At 37.0% G+C, this 19,475-nt stretch overlaps 1 protein-coding gene and 1 pseudogene across 1 annotated transcript in view; both read left to right on the top strand.

Moving 5' to 3' along the window:
* Hao1 (hydroxyacid oxidase 1) overlaps window positions 1-19,475 on the top strand; it is a 178,655-nt gene that overhangs the window by 143,638 nt on the left and 15,542 nt on the right. The gene's annotated exons all lie outside the window — the stretch shown is intronic.
* Cct8-ps4 (chaperonin containing Tcp1, subunit 8 (theta), pseudogene 4) lies at window positions 5,035-19,429 on the top strand (annotated as a pseudogene).

Genomic DNA, 19,475 nt, shown 5'->3' with positions numbered 1-19,475 from the left:
AAAGTCATATGAGTCTATGTTTGACTCATGGTGGCTATACCTAGCCATATCATAATGCAAAATACATTGAGTCCAACTTCAAAAGTCTCCATAGTTTATCACAGTTGAAGCAATGTTTAAAAGTCCAGAATTCAAAGTCTTTTCTGAGATTCATATAATTATGTAACTGTAATTCCTTATAAAATAAAAACCAAAACCAGGTAACAAACTTCCAACATCACAGGATATATACATTATCATTCCAAAACATCATAGTGAGGATATACTGGAACAATATAAGACATAAGACCAGCTGGACAAACTCCAGACTCTGCATTTTTGTGTCTGATGTCCAATTCCTTTTATTTTTGTTGACTGCAACAAACTTTTTTTTTAACCTGGGTTGGTTCTACTTCATGTTAGCAGCTTTTCCGGGCATGTATTCTATGACTCTGGCATGCCTAATATTTTGGTGTGTGCAAGGAAATTTCAACTTTACAACTTCTTGTTCCAATATCTGGGATCCACACATAATCTTCTGGACTCCTCCAATGGGCTTGAGTCATTTTTGGAGCTCTGTCTTCTGTTGTACTCCAGGCTCTGGCTGACTCTACTCCACTGTTGCTGTTGTTCTTGACCATCCCATGATACTGGCATATCCAATATGTTCGTGTCTTCCACTGCAACTAGTCTTTACCCATGACCTCCTATTGGCTCTCTTCATGGTGTTAAGCCTAATCTTCTTTGCAGGACCCCTTCACTCTGTGGCTATCAACTGTAATTGAGACTGTACCTTCACCAATGGCCCTTTCTGGCCTCTCACAGTGACAAGTCTCAGCTCCATAACCACACTTCATGCCTTCAAAACTAGAACCACCTGGGTGATTCTTATGTATTACCAAGTACAGCTGCTGGCATAATGTCTATCTCTGGAACACAGCTTCTTTATGCTTTACTACTATGATGCTGGTCTCTTCTTAATCACTACTAATTTATTAACAGGCAAAGTCTAAACTAGGCTCTTTTGAGACTTTCTTTGTCAATGTAATTAATCTAAATCTCTTTACCTTAGCCTCAGGCAGAGTCTTCAGACCCGGACAAAACACAGTCACATTCCTCACCAAAATATCACAAGAATGATCTTTAGGCAACACACTAAAATTCTTCTCTGAAACTTCTTGAGCCATGCTCCCAGAGTTCCAATAACTATCAGCACAAAACGTTTTCCATATTCCCACTAGGATGCTTCACTTAAAGCATTCCATTGCTTTCCAATACAAAGTCCCCAAATCCACAGTCTTCTAAACAAAAACATGGTTGGGTCTATTACAGCAATACCCCAGTCCCTGGTAAAAATTAATGTCTTAGGAACTCCACTGCATCGAGGAGACAGCCTGACCAAAGTAACTCATATAAAGGCAAACATTTAAATGGGACTGACTTAGGGTTTCAGAAGTTCCATCCATTACCATCGTGGCAGGAAGTATTGCAGCACCCAGGCAGACATGGTGCTAGAGGAGACAAGAATCCTACATCTTGAGCAACAGGCAGCAGAAGGAGACTGTTTTCTGTAGACACTCAAGAGGAGGCTCTCTTCTACACTGAGGAGCTTGAGCCTAGATAACCTCAAAGCCCACCTACACAGTGACACACTTCTTCCAACAAGGCCATAGCTCCTAACAGTGCCACTTCCAATGGGCCAAGTAAATTCAAACCACCACAAGCCTGTATTCCCTATGTGTTCTTTTGACGGTCTTTGTACAGCCAAAACTGCTTTTCAACTCTTGTCAGGAGCATTGAACACAGAGGTTTCAGGCTCTACTCCATACCTGCAGCCTTAGAATGAGTATCTCTCAGAGTTCTCAGAGACAGTCTGGTACATGGAATGTGAGAAACTATCTTCCTGAATCCTAGACTGCCACTTCCTACCAGTGAAGGTGATGTTCCCACTTTTTGGACTATTTTGCACTCAGGTTTTATTTCATTTCTTCTTGATCTCTGAGACTTCTTTACTTCAGCCAGGGTCCTTTGCTAAGGGCCTACTTTTCTGAGGAATGTGCTGGATGAAGCCCTTCTTTCCATTTAAGTTGTTTTTGATGAAGCAAGGGCATGTATTTTCATTGTTTTCTTCAAGTAGTGCTGTTAGACCTGCAGTAATCCAGATGTTGCTCCAATAGAAATTCCAGTCGAGTTTCCAATAGAAATTCAGGTTCCTCCCTCTTTTACATTCTTGTTAATCAGAACTCTTGGCCTTGACTCTCAGCAATTCCCTCTCATAAGATATTCAAGGGATCAATTGGGTCTGAAATTGATCCGTCATAGGGATGGACAATATTAGAGTTTCTAGACCTGTCAACTAAGCCTGTATCTTGATGAAGCAAAGCATTTTAAAGTCTAGATGACTGAGTCAGGTGTATAATATTTAGAAAATTTTCACATTTGGTGAGTTGGTTAGGGCTCTCAGACTTATTATGCCAAGGACCAAGCTGCAGGCACTGTCAGAATGCCTCCTCAGAGTTCTGAACTCAAGTTTTGTTATGCCAATGCGCTTTCCAGATTTGTCTATAGCAGATCTGGTTGCTCTTCTTTCCCTACCCATGAAAGGGCACCCAGGGACAGAGCAGGTGCTTTGCATTTCCTGGCATTCCTTTGTCTCCACCTGTAACCAAGGAACCTGCCTCCTATATTTCTAAACGGGTAGCATAACAAGGAGAGTTTGCTTTGTACTTGTAATTGATGGTTTTCAATGACATTATTTCCAAATCAAATACCTAAGCTGGCACCCAATTTCCAATTACCCACCGATTCTCAAAATAGTTCATGAACTCCACCAAGTAGAAACGGGAAATTAACTAAAACAGGACATTTGCCTAACCTGACGGATGCTATTTGAAGCACTGCTTTTAGCATTTCCCTTCAGTTTTAAAAATCTATTGCTTAGAGGAGACAGTGTACTTGGCAGTATTTAATTTTGATGGGAAAATAATTGCAGAGCATTTTAGTGTATTTTTTTCAGGAGAGTTTATTTTATTGATTCTTCATGTTCATATTTTTGTTTTCAAATCTAGATGAAGATTTTCTTCACTTGGAAAATGTTACACACACACACACACACACACACACACACACACACACACTATATTCTAAACACCATAAATAATCAATGGGCTCTGTAGTTCTCTATTCCCCAATTTTCCTCTGTATCAGCATTATCTAGCACACGGGAAACCCCCTGCATTGTATGTTACACTTTACATAATCAATGGACTCCATAGTTCCCAATTTTCTAATTTTATTCTGTATCAGCATTATGTGGAGCACGTGAAACTTACTGCATTCCAGGTTGCACAACCATAGCCTTGGACAAAACTGCTCTCCAAGGCAGAGCAAGTCAAACAAAAAACTCTCCCAGATGTGTCTAAGAGACAGGTGGAGTAGCAAATTCTATATCATATAGGAAGCATTTGAAATAATTAAGACAATGGTCCAGTGGTTAGTTTGTTTTATAATTTTCTTTATGAAAAATCACATTCACTTAACAATCTTCTCTTTCTCTCATTTTTATATAAATATTAGTTATTTTTTGAAAAATGGTAATGCACAAATATTTAATCTTTAGAGAAGCAAACAATGTCACAAATTTTTATTTCTAATGCAAATTAAGATAATGATGTTCCACTAGAAAAGAACAGTAGAAGTTGAATAATTCTTTTGTATCATAAAAATACTGAGGATTTTAAGTTCTAGGTGTTGGGCTTTGGTTACAGGAAGTTAGAAGGTAGATGACACATTCTTTTGTTTGGAGAGCTGGATATAGGCAGCATATTTAAATTTTATTAAATCAGACAGAAACACTTATTAATATTAATTAATAAATATTATTTTGTAAAAATCTTTATTGTAAGAACAGGAGAGAGGGGAAAGATAGTGGAGAAAAATTGAGAAAGCATGAAAGCTGGTAACCCATGGGTGTCAGTAGGGTCCGCACAACTATCTTATAAAGATCCCAGTGGTGGAGTGAGGGGATTGAGGAAGAATTGAAGTGGTGTTATGTAAGGTATCATAGTAAAAGCAACTAGACACCTGTCATATTGGCGTGGACCCATTCCACTTTTATTCTTCCAGGTTTCCATTACTAAATTTAAGGCACAAATTAACAGAATTGAAAGTCCAAGTTGTCTGGATTAAGTCATATAAGCTTGGCACGCAATGCACCTTGATTTACAGCCTAAGGAAGACTGGACATAATGATGGGAAATGATTCCCCAGAGGGCTATTTCTAGAAGAGGGATACTGAGCAGCTAAAGGAAGTTCTTCTTGGGCACTCACTAAATACTTCATCTGGAAGTCAAGCTAAGACATACAAGATGTAGTGTTCTATACCCTTGTGGATGACATTGTCTCTGAGTCAGATTTAGCTACTTATAAAAGGCAGAAGACATAAATGGTATAGCCCTGAGTTTGTATAGATAATGTGAAAGGAGAAGCACAGAGCTACTTGATTGGCTGGCAAAAAAAATCTCCTAGGTAATGCATGTTGGTGCTGGGGTATAAACTGCTAGCTGTCGGGCTCCATCACTAGACATATTCCCATCAGCTGATTCCTAAGATGTTAATATGGAAAGAAAACAGTGACAGGTGATAGGTATCAAAAGAGGGATTTTCTTTTTGATTGGAAGGGATTCAGAGGCCTTGTTCATGGTCACAGGACCAATGGTAACAATAGTCACCAAAATTTTGGTAGTAAAGGGAAATAGAAAAGAACAAGTAATCCCTCTAAAGAGACCAAAAGAACCCATTTTGGAAGTGTTGGTAGACAGGTTAAGTGGGGTTTTGCATCAGGATTTTATTTTCCTAGTAATAGGAAATATTTAACACATTAGATTAAGGGTAAGAAAGGAAGGCCAAGGAAGCTGTGTTTAAGTAACTCTTGGTTGTGCTCAATATCTATGGAGTGAGGGGAATGGGATGCTTAACATTCTTTGGCAATAGTTAACTTGTACTTAGTAAAATGGCATAGCCAAGAAATTTATAAGTAAACCTATCTGTGCAAGGATGCTGCTTGATGGCATCATAGGGACAAGGAGAAACAAGCTTCTCACCCAGTTGGAAAGTCAGAGAAGTATGCTGTTTCAGCTTCACGGTGTTCCCGAAAGTTAACCCGAACCCATTCTGTGTAAAACTGAGGGTTCGCCTTTCTATAAACTTTCTAATTTTAAAAGAAGCCATCAAAAGAACATTATCCCATGATTTAAACATTACAGATTTCAGAAAATTTGCACATGAGCCTTGCTTAATAAAGCTCAGAATTTCTTAATTTTACTGAACTTGTTTGTTTTATGTGAGGCTCAGGATTCCAAATACTCATCCATGTATAATCAGGTAGCAGTGCTGGAATAGCAGAAATGCAGCATCACATTGCTAGATTGGTGAGCCTTGTCTCTATTCAGCTTTAAAAAAGGGGTATTTGTCTGGCAGGAATACTGAGAAGGAAGATGAGGAGAACTTAATCTCACAGAAAACTTATGACCTCATCTGATCAACAAAGGGAGGGTGTCACTGTCTGCCTCCATTTCTAAACTCAAATGTTTGTGTACTGTTTCTGGTATCACATAGATGACGCTAGTGAGTTTGTCTCCAATTTTGCTAGTCAGTGCCTAATTTTCAGGAAGATAAAAATATGGTCCTCATGTAAACATAAAACACTTTAGGGTACAGGCAGGTGAAATAAACGTGGAGTTCTTGAATATTTTTATGCACCATATAAACATGAATGTAAATATCAAATATAGAGCAACAATAGTTCACTTTAAAATCTTACTCAGAAAAATTGTAAGTGCGACTCAAGGAGTCGTGAGGATTAAAACTCAGTGGATAATAATACCATTATTTCTTATACTCTACCTTAAAAAGGTAATTTGCAATTCCACAGGGTAAACATGCCTTTTAATATTATCATTTTTGTTTCTGTTTTTTATTTTTAAATTTTAATTAAAATGCAATTTTATTGATTCCCCTTCCTTTTCTTCCCTCCAATCACTCTCATTTTCAATCCCTCCAATTTATTCTACCTCATTTCTTCTCATGTTGATGTCCTCACTTTCTTTGACAGTTATGGCATAAAAACCATATATATTTATACAAAAATACTTCTTTCTGAGTCTATTTTATATTATTTCTGAGTACATGATTTCAGGGCTAACCATTTTATATTGGATAACCAATTAGAAAACTCATTCTTAAGAGAGACTAATTCTCCCTCTCTTTGAACTCATTAACATGACAGGTTGATGAGGTATCTCACCTGTTTGGCTTCTCTGGTATTTCTGGGAGACACAATCTAACAACAGACTTTGTGGTCCTCTGGCTCTTAGAAGCAATTCCATCTCCTCTCCTCTGTTCTCTGATACTTAGGTGAAGAAGTTGGCTGTAATTGTACTCACTGGAGTTGGGCTTTCCATATTAGTTGGTCTCTGCCTTCTCACTTCATAGTATTCAACAATGGCCTTTGTTTGGTACAAAGAGGAACTTAACCCAAGGTTGGGTTCTTGAACTGAATAGCAAAGAGAGATGAGCATCAATCTTCACTCTCTCCTTCATTATTGTGGCTGTAATGTAACCAGACACCTCGCATTCTTGTAGCTATACCTTAGTTTCCATGATGCACAGTACCTCAAAATCTTAAACCAAAATAAACCCTTCATTCCTTAAGTTGCTTTTGCCTGGTATATTGTCATGTTAATGAGACATCTCTCTGCCTCTCTAGAACTTCAAGGGCCTGCCTTTATGTCCAGACTTCCATGGGTACTGGGGATCAACTTTGGTTCTCATGATTTCATTGATAACACCTTACCAAACGAACTATCTTCTTCGTCCTTTATTTTACATTTAACAGACATTATTCATACGTATTTCTGCAGCAGTATGGTCTTTGGTCCATGTCTATATTATATAAAGATCATAGCAGAGCAAGTACCATTGTTTGCATTTCAACTGCTTACAATTCCTTTATAGAAATAACATTGAAAGACCTGCCTTCAGGATCCCTGAAGCACATAGCTTGATGAGCTAAAGTCACTCTTCTGTGTAGCAGAATACAAGAACTTCTCATTTCTTCTTCTTTTCTCATTGCACCATGTTGAGAGTTCAGGCCTTTGATGGAAATAATGATAGCACACCCTTTTACTTTAATTATGGTTTTGATTAATGTTTGATCATTACTCATACTTAGACTTTTGGTTCATCAGCTTAGGAAGATGACTTGCTTAAAGCTCTTTGCTTTTTCATAACGACACGCTGAATTCATGTTGAAACCAATGTCTATTATAGTAAGATTGAAATGTGTGTCATTTTGTGAATAATTAAGTAATTTTCATGACTAGGGCGAGTCAGCTTAGGCCTTTTCTTTTTTCTACCGTGTGAAGACATGGTGCTCACACACCATTTTTTATGCAGAAAACTGGCTTTCCTCAAATATCAAACCCGATGGCTTTAGCCTAGGATGACCTAGGCTCCAGAATGGTGAGGACTTGATTTCTGTACTGTATGAGACATTGTGAGGCATACCTTACAGTGTGAGGAATTTTTTTATGTTTGGACAAGCAGAGTGAGGTAATTGATGATGACATTTTAATAAATGCTTTATCTAAGCCTTTGGAGATGATTGCAAGTGTTCTTCACTATTTGTGAATGAGATAACAATGCTATGTGTATTAAATGTAAAATATATTAAATCTATTTAAATTAAAAGTCAACTAACTTAATGATCATCTATTAACTTTCAAAAAGAAAAAAATACACTTCATATTGATGCTATTTTATGAGTTTAGGTGTATATTACTCAAAATTGATAATCAATTTTCTGCTTCTTATTTACTTATTATCTAGCTTGACTATCAGCATTTTAAAAATCTCATTAAAAAGTGATATGTATTCTTTCATTTTTTTACACATTAATCTAAGTTAAATATGCTGTAAATATCCCAAGTTGGGTATTTGTTTGTGTGGCAATATGGTATGTTTTTAAAAAGTAATTTACTTTAGTAGCTATATTTTTTGAGTTAATTTTGTTCAGTTCTTTCATGATAATTTTTATACCTATAATCAATTAATCATAAGTATAAAATTAGTTGATAACACTTTAAAAGAAAATGAATATAACATGCTCATAAATTGAAAAAAAATGAAGGTATAAAAGTAATTCTCCAGGGCTCCAACTGCGTATGTAGCAGAGAATAGCCTTGTTGGGGCACCAGTGGAAGGGAAAGCCTTTGGTCTTGCCAAGATTGGACCCCCAGTGCAGGGAAATGTCAGGGGGAAGTAAAGAGGATGGATGGGGGAACACCCTTATGGGGGAGGGGAGGGAGTACCTTATGGACAGAAAACCAGGAAAGGGAATAAGAAGTTAGAGATGGCAGAAATTCTGTTCTGATATTTGCTGAAGCCCTTCTGGAACAAGCTGAATAACTTCTTCGAGCTAGCTGGTCAGTTTCAGAAATGATAGAAGGTTATGAAATAGAACACACACACAAAAAGCCTATGAGTATCCTTCTGAGTGGGGTACAGTAAATCTCTCAGGATGTTGATGAAATATCATCTCTACTTCTTACTCCAATAATGAGTGCACATTGTGTGAACAACACATTTTTGTTCACACTTACTACTCATCCATCTGTAACTATTTTTCCCTGATTCCAGTAATTTCAACGATGAAAACATCAGAGTTGTAAACTTCTGGGATCTGGTAATGTGTGGATTGTTTTTTTTTTTCTTTTTTGTTTTTTTTTTTTTTAAGAAAGAAACTGGAAGTACTCTTACCCTTTTGAAGGCATAACAGATGAGGGAATGGTGCTGAGAAAGACTGCTGAAGAGTTGCTGGATTTCATTAAAGGAGAAGAAAATCTCATGGGTACACAAAGCAAAGCTACTGTCAGAAGTGATGAAGCTGACATTAAAACAGGTGACAAAGTTGGCAAGCATGGCTCATCATTTTGCAAACAAAGGCAATAATACCATGTTGGTAAGGCTTAACTCAAAATGGGACCTCAAGAGACAATAAAAGATTTGGAGTTACAGCTCTCCCCAGATTGGTTCCTCTTACTCTCGAAGAAATAGAGCATTTCTTCAAGGTATGGAGGTAGCAGCATTTGCCTCTATTAAGTTAGAGATGATGGGTGGTTGTTTTCAATCACGAAAAAGAAGGTGGTCCCATTTCTACTATACTGTGTTGAGGTTCTATAGTTGATTTGATGGTTGATATAGGAAGAGCAAGAGATGATGGTGCTGATGCATTGAAGTTCTCATAGAGGATAAATATCTTGCTTGGTGGGATGAAAGATCAGAAACTGAACTAGCCAAACACATCATACCATATGGAGAGCCAAGACCTGGACTTGAACAGTATACTAGAAAAAAAGCTCGTTGTAGCATTTGAAGCTATTACATGGGCACTGTCAGAAAATTCTAGAGTTAAGGCCAATGATATAATCTCTAAAGTCTGTGTAGTGAACCAAGAAGGAAATAAAACTATTGGATTAGAAAAAAAAAGTAATTCTCAACTTATCCCAAAGTACCTTAACCATGAATCCCCTAGTCAGCTAAATTATTAGGGCAGACACACTAGCATCAAATAGCAATAGTTTTTAATTATATAAGGTTAGATACCAGTGATAGTACCAAGAAGATATTGTTTTAAATTTAAAGTTATGAAATTATCAAAATATTCACCAAAAAATTTACTCAATGATGAGGAAATGTAGAAAAATACGCAATTAAACTTAAAAATTTTTAAAAACTACTTTTTTCAGTGACCAAGGTGGAAAAAGAAGTAAAGTGACATAATAAGCACTCCAACAGCATAATTAATTAAGACTATTCGACAATTAAATTACTATGGAATAGCCTATCAGACACTAACAGGCGGTCATGTTTCTCATACACTTTATATTTTGCCAAACACTGTAAAACAAGTCTCATTAAGTTGCAAATACAAGTACATGGCATACAAAACCACAGGGATGAGATTAGAGAGTAAATATGATTATCATGGAAACATTATACACTTGGGTACAGTTAAAAGCACAATTCAGGGGATATTTAAAATCCCTGTTAGATATAATGAACCACTTGATGTGGATCTAGAAATCAATCTAGAAATGTACAAAAATATTGAAGGGAAAAAACCCTCAATCATAGTCAATGTTGGAAAAGAACAACACTTTGCTATAATAACACACTGGAAACTATACATCTGCTCTTGTGAGTGATGCTGGGAAATTGGATCTCTACATAGAGAGGACTGAAAGTACAAGTCCTTCTCTACCCTGTACATAAATCAATGCTGGCAGGATCAGAGACCCCAAACATGGCCTGAGAATTTGGAACTGCAAGAAGTAAACACAAATTATGTCAAGATCTTGTAATATATAGGCAGTATCTTTTCACATAGAACTCCAACAGCGTGGGAAATATGAGTAAGAATGGGTGAAGGAGACTGCATAAGATTGAAAGCTTCTGTACAACATAGGACACCATCAACAGAGTGAAGAGGAACCCTAAAGAGTGAGAAGAAATCTATATATTCATCTGTCAGGGGATTGATATCAAGAATAGATAGCAAATTTTAAAAATTAAATAACAAAAGAATAACACAATGAATAAAAGTTCAGTAGGCATTCTTCACACAAAGATGTCTAAGTGGCCAATAAATAAATGAAAAGGTATTTAATATTATTTACCATTAAGTAAATACAAACAAATACCACACTAAGGTTCTATTTTTAGTCAATTCTCTTATTTTAAAAATGACGTAGCAGAAAAGCAAACAATAATTACTGGTGAAGAACTGGGGAGACAGGAACACTTGACTTTTGGTGGGAATGTAACCCAATGTATCCGTTATGGAATTCAGTAATGAAGTTCTTCGAAAGATTAAAAACAGAACCCCCATGTAATCCAGCACACAACTTTCCGGTGTGTACACAACAGAAGCAAACGTGCTTAGTGCAGACATGTTTACATACACATGTTTACACAGATATTATTCACAATGTTAAAATTTCTAAATCTGCCTAGGAGCCCATCACCAAATGGATGGACAAGAAAAGTGTGGTGAATATACACAAAGGAGGAAATGGTGTTATTTGAAGATGAATGACTGGATTTGAAGTTATTATGCTAAGGGAAATAAGATCATTTCACAGAAAATGATAAAATGTTTATTTTTTTCATGTTGAGAGTTAAGAATATCTCAAAAATGAAACCATGAGAAGTAATAACTAGGGCTGTGTAAGGGGAAGTGCTAAGAACACTAGTCAGATAAATTTGAACAGAGCAACTATATGCCTGTATGGAGGAGCCATACTGAAACCCATTTTATAATAATGTATACTGGAAACAGGAAAATACAAGCTAATATTAATGTAATAAAATATGAGGTATAGAAAAAATATGAGGTACCAACAAGGCAAGAATGTGGCCTGCAGTGAAGACCAATAAAATGATGTTCAACTGACAAGGCTGGGGAAAGATGCGGAAGTCTGTGACACAAGTACATGAGGCATGGTGTCAGGGACATGTGAGCATTGAAGGAGAGCAAAGCAGACCTGTGAGCCATGGTAGAGCTCTGGAAAAAAACAGAAATGAAACTATAAAATTGATAGAGAAAAAGTAAACCTTGCATATTTCAATATGTATTAATAACATTGAATCTATAATATAATTGAATCTGTTGGAAGGTATGGGATAATACATATTCGGTTTTTTTTTCTTAAATCATTATAGACGTATAGGAAATTACAAACACTATTTGTCTGTTTGCTACTTAGCAAGTGTTCTCAAACAATGAAATATTACTGCTAGATTTTAACAAAACAATATTAAAAAAATAATAACAGCTACTCAGCTCAGAAACTATAAAAGCTCTCAGAAACTAGAAAAGTGTCATCATTTCAAACATCTTTATGAGGCCAGAATCTTCTCAGTGACAAAACCAGATGAAGAAAAGACATATAAGTGGAATTACCGGTCAACCTTCATGATTTAAATTACTAAATACATTAAAAGTAAATATCCAGTGGTGGATAGCAATGAAAACATCGTAACTCGATTGGGTTTGTTTTAAAACTACATTGGTTGTTGACTGCAGTCACCACAATCCCAGAGAAAAGCAAAAGATTCATATCATTTTACTATGTAAGAAATGTATCCTTCAATTCAAATCTCTTTTATATGAACAATTCTTAACCAACCAAGAATGGATGGGAGCGTCCTCAATCTGATAAAGCTTTATCTCAGAAACCAAGCTGCAGTTATGCCTTGAGAGAATACTGAATGTGTTCCCTGGGAAGTCAGGGACAACAGTGGGAAGCCTTACATTTCATGCTGCAGTAGTTGTACCCCAAGATGCAATGACTATTTTAGGGCCTTGGGCACTTTTCCCTTTGGGGAAGTTCTAAAAGTAATAGAGAGCATTCACAAGTGGACCTGGCAGCAGAGCTCCCTATGAAGAAATCTATTGTCTTTCAAAAAGGAAAGGGTTTGACCAAAAAGCACAGTGACCTAACCCAGCTATTTTAAGTGGCTTAATTGTATGTTTTGTTCTATTTGGGTTGGAAGGTAACTATGAAATTAAAGATGATGCACTCTGTTAATGTTGAAATCTGGCTGGGCTGTGATTAATGAGATTCCTCAGACTCCAGTCACACGGGCTGCCTTTATCTTTGTCCATCTTGTTTTCAATACGGTAATTACAACAGAAATTTCTGTAATTTTTCAGTACACTGACATTTTCGATGCAAAGAAATAAAGTCAACTTACACTAGTTGTTAAGAAATGAGCATCAGGGAACTATTGTTATCATGAATGTGGTACCACCTAGGGAAAGTGATTTAAAAGACTAATTTTCTATTATATGTGACAATATAGCTAGAAAAAGATTTGCTTAATTGAGAGACTAATGCAGACTCCCACATTTTATGCCTCTCTTTTTTTCCCATTCCTATCATAATATTAGTGTTAAAATTGTTAGCTTAGTGCTTTTGTGAGACTCTTAATAGTGGGAATGGGTGCCTGTGACTCTTGTCAGCTCCTAGGACTCTCTTTCCCATTGGCTTGTCTTGTGAGAACTTTTGCCTTGTCTTCTTGTACTTTGTCTTGCCTTATTGGCTGCTGTCTCTTGGAGGCCTTTTGTTTTGTGGAAGGAGGGGAGGGGAAACTGTGGTCGAAATGTATTGTATGAAAGGAGAATCTATTTTCAATTAGAAACAATAAGGGCAAAGAGTCAATTTTTCTCCTAGTACTTTTAATACTGACTTTTTGGATAATGTGCATTGTTTTTGAAAAATCTGCTGTCCTTCCCTTGTGAATCTTTTAGATAGTCTCATTTTTATTACTTTAACGCTCCCTCTCTTTGGTCAGATCATTGTAGCAGACATGTTAATTAAAATCATCTTTCTTGCTTCTCACACTGTTACCCTGTTCTAATTTCACACTAATTCCACAAGTTTTATTCAATTTAGTTATTCACTTAGTACATTACTACTAACCTTCTATAATTTCAAGAAAATGAAGATCTTGACATTCCCCCTACCCTCACCTCCAGTCAACTCAGCTAGGCAGCAATGACAAAAGATTTGCAGGTACTTAAAATATGTGAAGCACATACTGAAGAACACTGATGTGGAAAGATCTATTGAAGAATAGATTTTCCAGAGAAAAATAACAGAATAGTTTGTATAATCTTTCTATAAATTTTCACATGCAAAATTATATGAAAAGTATTCCTCCTCATTGCTTTAGTAATGGCTATCGGTACATTCTCATGTCATTAACAAGATTTTCACCTCCAGGAAGGTGGCAACTCTTGTGTGCTTCTTTAAGCAAATAGAGTGTGTGTGCACACATGTGTGTTATCTTGACGTGTTGGCATGAAATAGATTATTCACAAAGGTCATCTGTAAAACATACCACATCAACAACAAGAACATTCATTGCACACCAGTAGTAAAAGTACCATTGACAGTGACAAGGCAAGGAACATTGTCCTTGACAGTTCTCCTCTTCTTTTTTAGTTGCTCTTAAATTTCAGCAAGATATTGGCTTAGACTCATGAGATGATCCACAAAGTAGGGCAAGAGGCTTGTTCTTCAAGTGCCTTTGGCACTGCATTTCTTTCCTTGGCTTGAGGTCCATCCTTGGTCTTTTACATTATTGCTCAGCACAGATGGATGAGTGTATATGTTCCAGCAAGTGATGTGTGGTGTTTGCTTTTCGATGTTATTGATGACTCGATTTCTTAATCCTACTTTTGAAAAACATACTACTTGTGAGTAATAAGTTGACTTGTGAAAAATCATTATCATCACATCATAAACAGAGATTAACATTGGATCGTAGATCATAATGAAAGGAAAGTATAATACTGTACATAAAGACTAAGATTTCTTCTGTCAACTAAGCCACGAAAGGAACAGAAAAACTGCAATATTTCAAACATTCATTGAAGATGAACTGTTACAATGTGTAACATCCACAAAAGTACTGCTGCTGATGTTTTAGTTGACAATAGAATTTAATCCTCATTCTAAAACGGAATGAGACTCTCTCTCCAGTGCCTGATAGAGCAGTCTGCACCCATATCCTGGGTGTGTTTTGTCTTTTTTTCTTCTCTAAGGCCCACTCTCCCTCTTAATCCTTGTGCTTCAATTTATGTCAACCCACATGATTTCATGTATGGAGGCCAGAGGCCAAATTCTAGTATTGTTCTTCAGGCACCAATTTTTTTGTTGTTTGCTTTGGGAATTGGTGGAATGACAGAGTCTTTTACTGGCCTGGGAATGTCCAGGTAGGTTAGCTGACTGACAAGCCAGCCCCTGTGTTCTTCTTTTCTGCCCCTCCTCCTTGCTGGGTTGACAACCACACAATGGTATATGGCATCTCATGAGGGCTCTGGGGATCTAGCTGAGGTCTACATGACTGCAAGGCAAGAAATTTATTGACCAAACCATCTCCCACACTCCAAAACCCTTCTTAATAAATTCCAACTGTGCAGGAAAACAATCTTCAAAAGCTTAAAAACGATAGCTACTAGGGCAATATCTTTCCCCAGCTTTCAAAATCACCTATTTGATCTTTTAGATGTTCTGAAGTCAAGCTCAGAAGATATTTGAAGAGGATGAGCTTTAAAATAAGCTTTGTTCAACTAAACTGCCATGTGATATACTAAAATAAGTTTCGACTGGTATATATTATACAATGGACTAATGAGTTAAAGTGTAAATGTAAAAAGATAAACACAAGAAGCCTTAATCTGTTGACAAAAATGATTAAGTACCCCACTGTGGCTCAGTTTTTCTGTTGGCTGTTCTTTTTAATTATACTGACAGGCAACTATATCATTTCTGTTCAAATGAAGAAACAATCATTCAGTAGAACTGATGAGCAATTTGAACCTGGCTGCTAAGAATGTGGGATGTTTCTACAACGGGATGTCGTATGTTCAAGGCAGAATCTCCAGCTGGTGATGCTATTGAGAGATGATTGGACCAGAAAGATTTGACCTTTATCAGTGAGATAATCCATTCATAGATTAATAATTTGATGGCATTGGTAGGAGAAGACAGGGATAGGAAAAAGAATCTTACTGGGGAAGCAAATAACTGTAAAGGTGTCTGTCCTGGTCTTTCCCTATCTTCTCTACTTTCTGGTTGACATGAGGTAGACAGATCTCCTCCCCTACTCACATCCTTTCATTATGCAGCCCTGTCTTATCAGAGAATAATGTATCCAGCTAACTGTGCTTCTGACATCATGAGGAAAAGGAAGTCTTTCTAGTGAACATAAATCCCAGGTATTTATTACAGTGAGGAAAAGCCTGACTGGCACATGTAATTTTCAAGAGATAGGATGGCTTGTGCTATGCAGCTTCCAGCATTTTATATCAGCCACAAAAAAAGAACAACATGACACATTTATTCTTTACAATTGTGAAAATATCAAATACTAAGATTTCTATATGGACACTATAAACCATTGTTGAGCTAAATCATAGAAGACTAAAAAAATGAGATAATGACGTAAGTTCATGATTACAAGACCCAATGCACAAATCTATCATTTGTTAAAGGTAAACAAATGTACGTATTTAAGGCAATCACAGTAAAAATCATAATGGCTAATTAAAAACCCTTGCTGTATACTGATTAGCTGACTATAAAATATAAAATTTGTATTTGTATTTGAAATACAAAAAAATCTGTTAAACGACTCTTGAGCATTTCTCTATTTGAAGTAAATATTTGTTATAAGGTCTCACTGTTCACCACTAACAGAATTGACAGATGAATGCCAGAGAACCAGCGTTTTCTCAGATATGAATGGGATAGCTGAATTATAAAAATTCATCATTGTACAAAAATTTGATTCAAACACACTGTGGAATACTATTCAGCTATAAAAGCAAACAAACAAATACCCATTATGATAATACATCTCTTTAGTTATTGGTTAAGATTATCTAAGAAAGCTCTCTTGCCTTCACTCTTCTCTGCTCTGGTGCCCTCTCCCCTGTCCCTTCTTTCCCCATCTCTCCCTCTTCCCTCCACGTGCTCATGGCCACCCTTTGTTCCTCCCCACTTCTACTCTTCTTCTCTCATTAAACCTCTCCACATGGGAAAAAAGATTATCTATGAAAGTTTCTAAACTTGATAGGCTATTGCTATTGCTCATGGTTACCTCTTAGAAGTGAAAGGTATACCATTGCTTCTGACTGGAATGCCTCCTCTTGGAGAAATAACTTTCACAGAACTAAAAACACCATCAAAGCTTCTAAGGGATGGAGGTAACCAATAGTTCTACCAAACTTTGACATCTTCAAATCATAACAATCCCCAACATGGGTCAATACTGGGTGTAATACTGGCATGCATGTCTTGGCAGTGATCGGTAGCTCTATAATTGAACTCCAGGGCTACTCAACAAGAGGGAAATCATGCTTGGTACTGGAAACCTAGTCAACTACTAGGGCTAGTCAACTCGTAGATCTTGGAAAAGAGCCTACAACCACCAGTTTACCAAACCAGCATAATATCTAATGACATTCCAAATGCTTACCATTTTATACTCAGAGAATTATAGTTTTCATTCATTGTCAAGGAAACTTTTTTTTGTAACATGTGGAGAAACTACCACCACTGCTTTACTAAAGCCACCTAATCTCTAACTACAGTCTAAATATCCTTAAACCCAGAAAGAAGTATAGTTATCACTTTTCATCAAGGAAACTTCTCTTTGCAATATAAGAAGAATCACAAAAAGCCATAACTGATCAAAATGCAGAGTTGTATAGACAATATACTGACTAGTTTTGTGTGTCAACTTGACATAAGCTGGAGTTATCACAGAGAAAGGAGCCTCAGTTAAGGAAATGCCCCAATGAAGTCCAACTGGAAGATATTTTCTCATCTAGTGATCAAGGTGGGCAGGCCCAGCCCATTGTGGGTGGTGCCACCCCTGGGCTGGTGGTCCTGGGTTCTGTAAGAAAGCAAGCTGAGCAAGGCAGGCAGGGGAAGCAAGTCAGTTAGTAACATCCCTCCATAACTTCTGCATCAGCTCCTGCTCCCTGACCTGCTTGAGTCCTAGTCCTGACTTTCTTTGATGATGAGCAGTAATGTGGAAGTGTAAGCTGAATGAACCCCTTCTTCCCCAACTTGCCTCTTGGTCATGATGTTTTGTGCAGGAATAGAAACACTAAGACAGTCTTAACTGACACATCTACAACTCATTTCTTGCACCTATGGTTCAGGAGTCATTACAGAAGATGGGATGGAAAGAAAGTCAAAGGAACACCAGCTTTCAGTGAGATTGTGTCTTCTAGAAATATCACAGAAGCTAATCCCACAATGTCTTCTTACCAATGTCTTACTTGAAAAATGTTGATGTCACTCAACTAGCTAACATTAGAAGGGGGAACTTCAACAGATCTCAACCTAGATGAAGAACTATATGAAACTAAGAATGTTGGGAGTAGGAGAAACAGTTTTTCCTCAGGGATGAGCACATCAATTAACCAATACCAACTGGTCACCCCTGAAAAGAAATAAACACAAGTAACATAATACAGACAGGGCAGGTTGCATTCATGTACTTAAGGTTTATGTTGTGTAACAGTAATGAAAGAAAAAGAGGTCATGAATGTGAAAGACAGAAAGGGAGGAAATATATGGGAGGGGTTGGAGGGAAGAAAGGACAGGAAAAAATAAATAATTACATTATAATCTCAAAAAATAAAAAATATAATTAAACACCCAAAAATTCACATTGTAGAGTAATGGTTCTAGAGAAAGATGTTTCAAAGGATTAAGACCAAAAAGAGAATATGGTTCTGTAGGAAAAAGGTGATTTAATTCACATTCATATTCCAAATTAAATCATTTCCATATTGGTTGTAGACATAATTATAAAAGTTAAGTTGGTAAATTTTGGTCAATAAGATGAGAGATATTCATGACTTAGGAAAATGGATGTTTACTTTCTCAAAAGAGAAATGACTATATTTGACTATGTAAAATGAATATATATTCAAAGTAGGATTTTTTCTTGACTATTTAATGGAATGTTAGACATACGTATTTATGGGTTGCAAGCTCCTTCAACTCTTTCAATACTTCCTCTAATTCCCCACAAGGGGTCCTATTCTCAGCTTGATGGTTTGCTGCTAGCATTGACCTCTGTATTGTACATGCTCTAGATGTGTCTCTCAGGAGAGATCTATATCCGGTCCCTTTGCAATGCAGTTTTTTAGCTTCATCAATCTTATCTAGTTTTGGTGGCTGTGTATATATGGGCCACATGTGTGTCAGTCTCTGAATGGCCGTTCCTTGAGGGGCTGCTCTAAACTTTGCTTCCATATCCCCTTCTATGAATATTTTACCATTTTTAAGAAGGAGTGGGAGCATCTGCATTTTGGTCATCCTTCTTCTTGAGCTTCCTGTGTTCTGTAGATTGCATCTTGGGTAATTTGAGCTTTTTGGCTAATATCCACTTATCAATGAGTGCATACCAAGTGTCTTTTTCTGTGATTGAGTAACCTCACTCAGGATGATATTTTCTAGTTCATTCCATTTGCCTATGAATTTCATGAAGTCATTGTTTTTGATAGCTGAGTATACTCCATTGTGTAGATGTACCACATTTTTTAATCCATTTCTCTGTTGAAGAGTATCTGGGTTCTTTCCAGCTTCTGGCTATTATAAATAAGGCTGCTATGAACATAGTGGAGCATGTATCTAAAAACAACAATGCCAACCAACTAGAGCTTTCAGAGACTAAACCACTACCGAAAGACTATACATGGACTGACCCAGGGCTCCAACTGCACATGTAGCAGAGAATAGCCTTGATGGCGCACCAGTGGAAGGGAAAGCCCTTGGTCTTGCCAAGGTTGGAACCCCAGTGCAGGGGAATATGGGGGAAGGGGAACACCCATATGGGGGAGGGGG

The sequence above is a fragment of the Rattus norvegicus genome, chromosome 3 (genome assembly GCF_036323735.1).
Source record: "Rattus norvegicus strain BN/NHsdMcwi chromosome 3, GRCr8, whole genome shotgun sequence".
Classification (NCBI taxonomy): Eukaryota; Metazoa; Chordata; class Mammalia; order Rodentia; family Muridae; genus Rattus; species Rattus norvegicus.
The sequence above is the reverse complement of the archived record's forward strand: the minus strand, read 5'-3'. Positions and strand labels throughout refer to the sequence as shown.